Source organism: Euprymna scolopes, chromosome 19 (genome assembly GCF_053919585.1).
Source record: "Euprymna scolopes isolate OS-2025 chromosome 19, ASM5391958v1, whole genome shotgun sequence".
NCBI lineage: Eukaryota > Metazoa > Mollusca > Cephalopoda > Sepiida > Sepiolidae > Euprymna > Euprymna scolopes.
Genome location: NC_136500.1, coordinates 120,766,002 through 120,777,215, shown reverse-complemented (window position 1 = coordinate 120,777,215; position 11,214 = coordinate 120,766,002). Strand labels below are relative to the sequence as shown.

At 34.8% G+C, this 11,214-nt stretch overlaps 1 long non-coding RNA gene across 1 annotated transcript; it reads left to right on the top strand.

The window, feature by feature from the left end:
* Positions 1 to 5,338: 5,338 nt before the first annotated feature.
* On the top strand, positions 5,339 to 9,397 carry LOC145240174 (uncharacterized). Its single transcript, XR_013862505.1, has 2 exons — positions 5,339 to 6,667; positions 7,471 to 9,397. It is a non-coding gene; the product is annotated as an uncharacterized LOC145240174 (long non-coding RNA).
* The last annotated feature ends 1,817 nt before the right edge of the window (positions 9,398 to 11,214 follow it).

Sequence of the window (11,214 nt, the reverse complement as noted above, 5' to 3'; positions counted from 1 at the left end):
TAGCAATGTAATTTTTTACCTTTCTTCAGAAAAAAGCAAAACTGATTACGATCCTTTTCCGATACCTGACAAAACATCAGAAATGCTTTTCTGATGTCAGCGAACAAGACATATCAGTTTGTTCGGAATCAGATCATCAATTTTAATATGTCGCTCATCAGGTTCACTCCAGGATATGCTGCTTTGTTCAATGATACTGAGCCCTTATGAAGAACAATTAAACACCGGTCTCACCTTGATAGTAGTTAGGTCTGTTAGTTTTAGCACTGGCCTATGAAGAATCCATATATAGTCTTTAAATTGTTCGGGAAGCACAATTATTTCTTCAATAATACCCTCGTCTTCTTGTTGTTGAAAAACTTGCAGATACTGATTGTACAAGTTTTTCTTCTCCAGATCCTTATTAACCTTTTCTAGCACCCGAATAGCAGCATTGTAATTAGAAGGTACCGATTTTAATTTATCTTCATACCACTGAAGTTGTACATGATAGAGACCATCTTTGTATGTGATGAAATCTCTAAACTGCTTAAACTTCTCTTCATTCAAGGTGGATAATTTCTCGTCAGTGGGTAAGCCAATAGATTCAAGGTTGAACATGTTCTCCAACCCTCGCTGGACACTACTCTATTCAAACCAATGTTTTAGAAGGTCTGGCTAGGATTCCTCTGGGTTAACCACATAGTTGACTCTTAAAGATGGAAGCGGAGGAGTTTTAGCCAACACCTCTGCATAATTAATCTGTGTTCTTTTTTGGTTTTTAATCTGGTGTTTATATAGAAAAGAACGCTTGTTTCCAAAGGGGATTAACCCTTTTTTGGTCTCGAATGCTGCTCCATACATGCAAGGGACTATCTTTAAAGGTTCCAGATACTGGATTGTGTTGAGTCCTAGTAACCCATCTATAGTAACGAAATCCTCCTTAGCATTAAACTTTGCAGCCAGTCTGCGATTCTTTAAATTTCCAAGAATCTGAGTAAGTAAATATTTAATTTTGAAATTCTACCAATTTAAATCAACATAAATATTTTATTTTGAAATTATACCAATTTAAATCAACACAAATGTTTTATTTTGAAATTATACCAATTTAAATCAACACAAATGTTTTATTTTAAAATTATACCAATTTAAATCAACACAAATGTTTTATTTTGAAATTATACCAATTTAAACACAAACAATGTTTTTTTAAAATTATACCAATTTAAGTCAACACAAATTATATTTTATTGTGAGATTATACCAGATTAAATCAACATAAATGATATTTTATTTTGAAATTATACCAATTTAAATCGACACAAATATTCTGCTGTGTTCATTTTACTTCAGTGCAAATTCTTTGAAATAAAGGGCCATTCCATTCCTAAGGCTAATGCTTGATTTCTATATGAGATACATTGAGTTCTCCTTTAGCTTTTAAATGCTGAGTTAGTAAAAAAAGTGAAAAACTCTTATTTTCCTCCTTTTAATCAACTAACTAAAAGCCAAGTACGTCCAAGGATGGAATACTGTTGCCATATCTGGGCAGGAGCTGCTAAAAACAGCCTATCCTGCCTTGATAGAGTACAAAATAGACTTCGTGGCTTAGTGGGGGATGCCCTTTTATCTACCCTGCAACCTCTCTCCCACAGAAGAGACGTTGCGAGCCTATCTTTGTTTTATCGTTATTTTCATGGCAGGTGCTTGTCTGAACTCCAATCACTGGTCCCCCCTCGCCAATCTTTCACGAAAAACACCCGTCTAGCTGAATCCACTGTGAAAAATTTCCCCCACTCTATATCTGTGCCTAAATCAAAACGCGGATTCCATGAACAAAGCTTCTTTCTTAGAACTGCACGCCTGTGGAACTCTGTTCCGTCTGCCTGCTTCCCTCCGGACTACAGCTTGGATGTCTTCAAGTCCAATGTTAACAAATTCCTAATGAACCGCCCCCTTAATTAAACACTTCATCAAATCTCCACACTAACGTAATGTACTTGCAATAACCCTTATCCCTGAGTGGCTTCCGGGCCTTGATAAGTGGTGATCAATGTGTAAAAAAAAAAAAAAAAGAAAAAAAAAAGATCTTCAAGGCTGTAAGGTAAGTTCAACTTGGTTGCAAGAATCTGAAGAGTAATAATTTTGCCGGGCATCAAATTCAATCCCAACGAGATTTCCTTAAAGGTTTTAGAACTCGTTCCTAAAAAAGGTCTTTACTTCCATTACTTTATCCTTTTCTAGCACCCGAATAGCAGCATTGTAATTAGAAGGTCCCGATTTTAATTTATCTTCATACCACTGAAGTTGTACATGAGAGGCAATTTAGCTTCTTTAAAATTAAAGAGTCCAAATAAGTTCTTTGACTGCCAGTGTCTAACAGGCAGTTTACCTTCACTTTTTTATCCCCTCTTTGCACTATTATTTCAATTATGGGAGAAAGGAAAGCATTATCGTCTTTTGTATGTAGGCAGGTATCAACCTGCATACTACTCGTAACAGTTGAGCACATAGCAGTTATGTGTCCTTTACAATTGCAACTATGACAACAAATTTTTCTCGATGTTCTTAATGGACACATATTCCCCAAGTGTTTAGGTGCCGAAAACAAAGGGTCGTATAGTTGCCACAATCCTCAGAGAAATGTTTATTGCTTTTGCAAAAGTTGCATCTTACCTCGGTATTAAAAGTTTTAAGAGACAAGGTTTTGATCATCTCCTCTGGCTTAATCTTAGGTTGCAACCTAGGTTTGGACATCAGTACCTTGGTCGGCTGGCGGGCAACTAGCATTTGTTTCACTATTCATGGTGTTTCCTTAAATAGTGCAGACAATGTCGGGTAGGTAGTCCCAGAGATTCGTAAGAATTCTCCTTTTATTTCGGGCAGGAATTTCGCAAATAACACTTGTGCTATTATTATTGCTCCAGCTGACTTATCGTCATATAAGTCACAACTATACGATATATATAATAGTCATATATATATATATATATATATATATATATATATATAATAGATATATAAGCCACAACTATACGAGGCCCTTAGCTCCCACATATCCGCCTGGGTCTTTATCATAAAATTTATTAATCCTTCCAGGTTTTTGGGATTATCTAACTGGAAGTCTAATATTTCCTTAATTATTTTACCTCTTATCTCCTCCTCCTCCTCCTCCTCCTCCTCCAAATATTGGTCCTTTAATAGCTTAAGGGCCATAGCATAACTATCTTCAGAGGGGGAAAGATGATTTATAAGTTGGAGAACGCTACCTTCCAAGGAGCACCTAAAAAAATATAGTCTTTCCGTGTTTCATGTTATGGACCTGAACAATTTTCAAACTTTGTCAAGAAGTCCTTGAAGCTCCTCTTGTTGGTGTTCCTATCAAAGCGTGGTCCCTTCAACTTTATTTTAAATGGCTCCACAGAAAATGAAGAATGGGCTGTTGATTTGAAGGGTGGTGATCTCTCATTTTCTGGAGTAACCGGGTTGCCATAACTAGAGGTTGAGTCAACATCTTCTTCCATCGAGGTAACTGCTGGGTGTTCACTCTGGTCAGCTTTCCGCAGAGAACTTAAACGCTGTCTCGCTCCATATTTAAAGTGCAATGAAGCTAGACTTAAGCTTTCCAATGCTTCTGCTTCTCTTGTAGCCAAGTGTTTCTCCATGCTAAAGGAGACACCCTCAAGCTCTTCCAACCAGTCTCTATTTCTCGCTTAAATAGAGAAAGCACTTTTTCAGAACTCTTCTCTTCCTTTTCTAACCCTCCCAGGGTAGTTAGAATTTTTCTTTGAGGAAGTTCTTGTTTCAGCTTCAAAACCTCCATTAAGACTGAATCATCCATGTTATAAATTCAGTTGAACACTAGAATAATCCAACTCCAAAGAGGACAAATCAATTTCGTTTCAATGTATGTATTTTAAAACGGAAAAGAATCAGTTACACTCTGATGATGGCCATTACTGTTTTATAAAACCACGTGCGTTACTGATGCAGATTTTTATGCATACAAAAAAAATGACAGTCATTTAATAAAAATAAAGTCTGTACTCATTTATTTCGTTGAAATGTGTCCAATTAGCTTACCGACGAGTAGGGGGAAGAAAAGGCATTTTAAGTTTTTGAACAAAATGTTGACGTTGCTTACAAGCAGTCTTTCCTTGTAAAAGTAACAAATGGGTAACGATGGTCGAAGTGTAATTTGTCTAAAAGACAGCAACAACTACAACAACAGTAGAGCGGCCACCCCTTTTTATCTACTCCAACTCTCAGTCAACGAGATTCACGCGTGACTGAAATGTCTATTTAAATTGTAAGGAATAGGCACTCAGGTTCTTTGATTAACGGACCACCGGCTATGTTGGTCACAGCTACCAGCACTCCTTTCTTCCCCACCGACCTACCCTCGGCAAGTCAACCAATTCAAAATTCTCACAGATTTTAGTTTTGATTTTGTGAGAGTAGGATTTGAGCTCACATTTTGTTAACTGTTCTGTACTTTCACCTGATAATTTAACTGTTGTATACTTGTGCTAGGGGTTACAAATGAAAGAAACCACAAGTAGTGTAAAGTGTATAAAATATAATATGTATTTATCATAAAGAATACAGGAGCCACTAAAGTGGTATGATATGAACGTGTTCGTAGCATGCGGTTAAACATAGTATGAATGTCTCCATTTAGTCTCTGAAACCAGTGGTATTCATAGGACTAGTTGATTCCACTTAGTTCTGAAATAGATGTGATTTGTACCCCACAGCATTAACAAACAAAAGATATGGTTAAAATATCGTTTGTCATAACAAATATTGCAAATATGTCACCGTGAGATTTATTGGGTGTCTTTCTACAAGCATTTTGTTTAGATTTTGATTTTTGAGTGATTACCTGTACTTCCACATGCCTGTATCATGTCAGGCATTTTTTTCTTGTTCTAACGTAAGACTTGTGAGTTTTTTGTTTCTTTTGCAAAGTACATAAATGCTTCAAAATACATTAAAACACACAAAAACTTATACAGGTAGGTAGAAGAGTTACTTATTTTGCATTAGGTAACATTTGTTTATGTATTTGTATTTTTATCACTATTTCGTTTATTGTGGAAAATACACATTTTGTTTAGTAAATTGTAACCTTCTTCCCTTGCTTTCTAAATAATAATCTTATTATTAATAAGGGGATTTTTTAAAATTATTTTTTATATAACACAACCTTGCTTTCTAAATAATAACGTTATTATTAATAAGGGGATTTTTTTATGAAAGGCAGTAATTATTGAAGATACAGTTAGGAAATTTAGCATTCCTATCTCGTTGTGGGTAACAACCTGATGAAGGCCAGAGGAATAGTTGGCTGAAACGTTGTGAAACAATAACTATAAAAAAGTGAGAATAACAGTTTGAAAATAAATAATTACTCATCTAACAAAACATATTTCAACTTCTACATTCCAGTACTAGCATGAAAGCAGGAATTTGTCACATTTGGGCTGGTGCATCTCACTCCTGGACAGGGTTCAAAAGAGAGTCGCCAACCTGATAGTTCTGGACAGGGTTCAAAAGAGAGTCGCCAACCTGATAGTTCTGGACAGGGTTCAAAAGAGAGTCGCCAACCTGATAGTTCTGGACAGGGTTCAAAAGAGAGTCGCCAACCTGTCATCTAAGCTTCAACTTCTGTCCCATTGACAAAATGTTGCATCCTCCTGTCTGTTTTACAAGTTTTTTAATGGTGGATGCTCCAACAAACTACAAGCCCTTGTACCCTCTTGATGTAAATACTCCCGACAAACTTTACAAGCAATAAATTCCCACCCTTACACAGTAGAGATCCCTAGATGTAAGAAAGCCTTCTACTCTAATAATCCATTTCCCAGAACTGCTATACTTTGGAATTACCTTCGGAGTTCCTGCTTCCCCAACTGTACTGACATGCAGAAGTTCAAGTTCAATTTAAACAGACATCTTACCGATCAACAACCAACATTGTATCGCTGCAACTTATGACCTTGATAGTAGCTTCCTACATCAAATGGAACTCTGCCTTGTTTGGGGTGAAAATATAATAAAAAACCTGGCTCCAATTATGTAAAAATTAGTAGACAACACACCTATACTGGAGCAAATTTCTAATAACAGTGAACTAGAAATATTAGAAATGTTATTAATTAAAACTAAAAACAAAATATAAATAAATAAATTTTACTAATAATATTAACGTTTTAAAGTAAAGTTATTAAAATTGACAACAATAAAGAAACATGATACAAATACGTGAACTGAATTTCATTTCTTATGTGTTCAATTTCTGACAGCAGTCATGTAGGCAGATGACCAAGAGTGGTATGTGCGACACTCAAAACTTGAAACCCATCCAATAGGACACAAAAAGGCGATATATGCTCAGGTTCGAATGTGGCTTTAGACCAACTGACCTGTGCTTGAATGCTGTTGGAAAGAAACCGTTCTCCACTTCAATCTTCAAAGGTCTCGTTTGAATATTTGCTACTACCATTGAGATTTGAACCTGCGGTTGGCTCCACCCAAGCTCATGTCCTAGGCTTCTGTGCTCAGTGTGGCATTCTGCAACTTGTCGCAACATCATTTTGGTGCAAAAGTGAATTGCCACGACAGTCTGACATCAGTTCATTGCTCCAGTGCCATCCACTTTCAGGCCTGATCGATTTGGCAGGTAAGTTGTTACATACTTCTTAACAGATTCCGACTTCCATGGCCATCATCTGCTATTGTCACGGAACTCTTTTCCACTTTGGTCTTTGAAGGTCTTGTTTGAATATTTGTTACTATATGATGGCAGTCACAAAGGTCAACGGCCAAGGTGGTGTATTCGATGCTCAGAACTTAAAACTCGACTGATAGTACACGAAAAGGCGACATATGTTTGGGTTTGACAGCATCTTAATTTGCATATCTCAAATTTGAGGATATAAAACGCTGGTATTTTGATTGGATCAGTGTTTTTGTTTGCTCACTCGGTGCTATTTTGTACTTCACATGTCAGTGGAAAAAGAATGACATATTTTTATATTGTTAACTTGCATGCCAGTGAGAGAAAAGAGCAACAGATTTTTTTTGCATGAAACGATATTTGGCAGTTTTAATCTTTAATTTCAACATAAGAATATCCAATAAGATCGGCAACACTAAACAAATAATAAAATAAAAACGTTTTTAATAATCATATGTAATTCTAATTATAATTTCCTTATAGATGCCTGTATCAACGTTAGAAAATCAGGTTATTTTTCTCATGTGCCTCTTATGAATATTTTAATAAGAATAATCTAAATTTTATGAATTCAATTCAATGAGATTGGCAATAATAACAAAAACAAAACACTAATAACAGACAAATAAAGAACAGAGCAAACAAGAATTCACTAACATTGACAACACTAAACAAAGAGAATCCTAATATGTGAATGATGATATGAAAAATATTGAATTTCATATATTTTTTTTATTTATTTACAGATGTTCCTGCTTTAACGCCTTTATTGAATTTGAGTAGATCATCCTATTTTTAAAACATTATTTTTTATAAAAAAATGGTTTATTTGTGAAGACAACAAAAACTTTTGTTGAAAAATGAATTTTTTTTATTTTATTATTCAACAATTTTTCTGAAGTAATGGAGAAAATTGTAAACCTCAAAGATTTTGGTTGTGAAATCTGCATTTAATATTAAAAGAAATTAAAATGTATGAACAGATTGAATCACAAATTGTAGAAAATATACGCATTTGGAAAAAGATTATATTCTATATAAACCATAGCACCAAGAAATATAGCCTACAGTAAATAATAAATTATTATCTAAGTGTCTCTTCTAAATTTGCTTAAAGATCGAATCACAAATTGAGGGAAATATGTGGCTTTAAAAAAAGTGGATTCTATATAGTACGAAAAACAATAGCAGTAAGAAATATATCATACAGAGGAAACACAACGTAAATTAAAAATTTATGGAAACTATATGTCTGTTCTCAAATTTGCTTTGACAAAAATCCAAGGACAAAATATTGTATTATTCAGAACACTGATAATCCAGGATCAGTTTTAGTTAAACATGCAGGTCTGTAGTGAAGAAAAACCACATACTTGTGAAGTGTGTGGATATTCTTGTTCTCAAAAATCATATTTACTAAGACATATGAGAACTCACACTAAGGAAAAGCCACATTCTTGTCAAATCTGTGGATATTCTTGTTCTCTGAAATCAAATTTAGTGAGACATATGAGAATTCACACTGGGGAAAAGCCACATTCTTGCAAAGAGTGTGAATTTTCTTGTTCTGACAAATCCAGTTTAGTAATACATATGAGAACTCACACCGGGGAAAAGCCATATTCTTGTGAAATCTGTGGATATTCTAGTTCTGAAAAAACAAAATTAGTTAGGCATGTGAGAACTCACACTGGGGAAAAGCCACATTCTTGTGAAGTGTGTGGATATTCGAGTTCTGAAAAATCAAAGTTAGTGAGACATATGAGAACTCACACTGGGGTAAAGCCATATTTTTGTGGATTATGTGAATTTTCTTGTTCTCACAAATCAAATTTAGTGAGACATTTAAGAATTCATACTGGGGAAAAGCCACATACTTGTGAAGTGTGTGGATGTTCTTTTGCTCAACAATCAAATTTGGTTATACATATGAGAACTCACACTGGGGAACGGCCACATTCTTGTGAACTGTGTGGGTTTTCTTCTCCTTCAAAATCAAATTTAATTGCACATATGAGAAGACACACTGGCGAAAAGCGACATTCTTGTAAAGTGTGTGGATATTCTTGTTGTGGGAAATCAACTTTAGTCAAACATATGAAAAGACACACTGAGGGAAAGCCATAATCTTGTGAAGTGCATGACAAATCAAGTTTAGTCAAACACATGAGAACTCATTGGGAAAAGCCATGTTGATGTAAAATGTGAATACACTTATTCTAAAAACTTAATTTGAGTGATGCATATGAGAAATATTCTCTGTTAATGCAACATTTTCATTCAAACCATTGTAACATTGTGATCATAGCATAGTATAATGTGTAACTGTGGCAGGCAGTGCCAAGAGTCAAAACATTAATGTTAAGCGATTTGAGTGACGGCGGTTGCTGGATCGATTGTGTATATAATTATGACACTATCAGCCAGTCACTGATGTGACTGACCCACGTGTTACATTAAAGTCTTGGAACCGATACCCTATTGTGACAATGGGCCAGTCCATAGGTTCTCTCGTTATATGTCTGTTTGTCAGGGTGAATATTAAAAAATATACCTGGGATGTTAGGATGTGGTCTGCTCCCTCACTCTCTCACGGTAATTATCTTATTCTAGTGGTATTCTGGCTGGAATCTTCTGCAGTTGGGGTTCCTTTGACTTAAGGCAGACATTTAATATTATATATATATATATATATATTATATATATATATATATATATATATATATATATATATATATAATATTAAACAGCCACAAAACGACACACAACACAATGGTGACATATGAGAAATATAATTAACTTTTTTTTGCAAGAAAATATTACAATAATTTTACAAAAACAATTTACAAGTGGTAATTAACGTCTACAATTAAAACTAACCCTAACTAGTCTTGAGGGAGAGGCGGTGCCCCCCCCCTCTCGTTTACAGAAATGGAAACTAACACATGCTCACCCCATGGTGTCTGGATGAAAAGAGAGCGAGGAAATCAAATTGAATTCTGTTTCCCTTTCTTGTGTACTACTCTGCGTGAGATGCTATCACCTGCTGGGTGTGGGGAGAGGCCACGTTTGCCTGTGGTACTATCAAGAAATAGTACTACATGATTATTATAATAGGAAAAATGATTGACATCTCGAATAATAAACACCTACAAAGGAATGTGAATTTCGAAAATAGAAGAAAACATAATTTATGTGATGTCAGCAGTGATGATATGTAGATTTGGGGAGATTCTATAGTTGTTGGGGAGTTTGTTTTCTCTCCATGGTGTGAAAATCAATGTTTATATAATACAGGTATTGTTGTGTTTATCTACAGCTGTTAAAAAGAAGTTTGTCTCCAACTGTTTCAATCAATCATATCATGTTAAAACTGTCGCATACAATACACACACTATGCGATCTAATAAATGATACAACATATATACATACATGCATTTATATGCACAAGAATATACAGATAAAATATAAACCCTTGCTATTCAATATGTATCTCATTTTGTTAAACCGCCATACACATCACAACGTAACACCATGTCGATTGTTCTAAAAAAAGAAAGATAATAAGATAAAGTTCATGATTGTCAGAACTATTGTAAAAGACTATTGCCATTACTGCAGCAGAAGAAAAGAGATGTAACTTGACAGGTCGTCAAACATCTGGGAACATGGACCACCGATAACATCAAACAGAAAAGTGACCATGTTCTATGACAAAGACATACAGGCGGGCAGATACATAAAAGACATTGCCATCAAACCAGATGTTGTAATATGGAACTAGCCTGAAAGAACTGCACTCATTATCGATGTCACAGTTCCAAATGATTTGGCCTGAACGAGAAAAGATAACAAAATATCAGGACCTAAAAAATGATCTTAAATAAACATGGTCTCTGAAAGAAATAAACATTATATCAGGACGGGAGCAACTGGCCTAATAAAAAAGAAGCTTCAGAAATACTGAGAAGCAATCCCTGGAAAACCAAGCTGTAAGGCAATACAGATAGAGCCATAAAGGGAACAGTGTCTATTCTTAAAAGAGTCCTCGGATATAAATTTAAAATTTAATAGAATCAAGTGTTATCCCCGGAAGGACCCCCTTGATCTCTTCAAACTAACAAAAGTAAAATAAAATAAATTCTAAAACCTTAATTTTAGTGATACATATGAGAAATATATTCTATTAAGAATTCGCATAGAAAAGATGAAACCCATGATTGTGAGAACTATTGTAAAAGATTATTGCCATATTGCAGCGGAAGAAGAGAATATAGTGAATGAGAAGACGCTAAAAAAATTGGTTTAAAACTAAAAAGTATTCAAAGGATATAAACTGAAATGGACTAATAAAATATTGAGAAATAATTAGTCACAATGAATCACAATGAATAACAGCAGGTATAAAGTGTTCGTGTTGAAAATATACAAAAATGGACAAATTTTTATTCTTGCAAAGCATGCGCATAGTCTTGTAATGAAGTTATCAT